The following is a 1601-nucleotide window of genomic DNA, read 5'->3' on the forward strand; positions in this document are numbered from 1 at the left end:
ATAAAAAATAAAAATAATTACTTTTTATTATATTAACGACATAAATAATCATTTAAAAAGATAAATATAATTACACAATTCTATAAAATATTTTATAATTTATACTATTAACATATCAAAATTATACTCTTTTTAATAGAATAAAATAATAGTTTGATGCTAAATATTTATAGATTACAAGTTAACCTTTATTCTTTGAAAATATTAGGGTATTTGAACAGAAAAATTAAATTATTTGAGATTTTAAAAAGTAGTCAATTAATTTGTCAATTTTATTTATTTAAAGGCACATATATTCAATGACAATTACTTTTAAAATTATTGTAAGGGTTTAGGATTTAATAATTTAATTCAATGCTGCTAGGGAACTAATTAATAATATTAATTGTCATTAATTAGTGGTTATTTAATTTTTTTTTAAAGATACAAAATTAATGATGATTAATTGCCTCTTCTTACTCTAATTCACTTTTCATTATTTATTACGCAAACACTAATTCCTCTTTTCAAAAAAAATTTCGAAACTCTAAAAAACAAAAAACACGAAAATATAAGGAAAAGAATAATCTAAATCCTAAAAAAAAACATACAAAACATAGGAAAAAGAATCATCCAAAACTAATAAAAAGAATCATCCGAAATGTAGAAAAAAGAAACATAAAAAACTAGTTAAAAAAATCATCCAAAACTAAATAGGAGGAGGAGAAGAAGAGTTGCAGGGTGGCTGGCGACGACGTCTTGGACGGCGTTGCATGGACAGTGGGGGGACGACTCGCGGTGGCGTGTTGCGACGAGTGGAGGAGTCAGCATAGATCAGAGTAATTGATCGTGCGTCACGAATGGGGATCTGATAGTGGCTGCGTCGTGACGGATGGAGAATCGTGGGATGCGAGTGGCGAGCGATGGAAAGTCGCGATGGGACGCGAGGAGGGTGAAGTAGAAGCGTGATGGTAGCTGTCTTTCCTGCGCGAACGGCAGATGAGGTGGCGGAGAAAGATACAAGAACGACCGGCGATGGCGCGCGAAGACAGTGCTGCGACGACGCTAGCGGCACGAGGACGAAATCGCGATAACGTTGAGCATTGAAAAGAGGGATTAAGATTTGTGGTTTTGTAGGATGAATAATAAGTAAAAGTGAAAATAAATTAAGATAAATTTTGATTCAAAAATATTATTAATATCAATTAATTAAATTTTAAATTTATTAATTATTATTAATTGAGTTATTCAATTCTTCGCTAATGAACACTTACTCACTTAGCTCTCTACACTTTTTCAATTTAATTTATTAAACGAAGGATAAGACGGGCAGATTAGCTTTGCTATTAGAGGTCGACAACATAACCACTTAACCAATAAGAGAATTTTTCATCACTTACGTCTTACGTCTTCCGTCTAGAATTATTTGTCCTTTTGAACAGTGCTGTTCAGCTATTCAACCCTTTTTATTTATTTCACAAATCACTAATAAATATGCGTAAACGACTTGCCAAATTGAAAAATAAATAATCTCTTATTTGATAAAGTTTTTTTGAAAAGTATTTATGTTTTTAAAAATATAAATATCTCAAATTGTATTTGATAAATAAAAAATATTATTT

Source organism: Arachis ipaensis, chromosome B03, assembly GCF_000816755.2.
Source record: "Arachis ipaensis cultivar K30076 chromosome B03, Araip1.1, whole genome shotgun sequence".
Classification (NCBI taxonomy): Eukaryota; Viridiplantae; Streptophyta; class Magnoliopsida; order Fabales; family Fabaceae; genus Arachis; species Arachis ipaensis.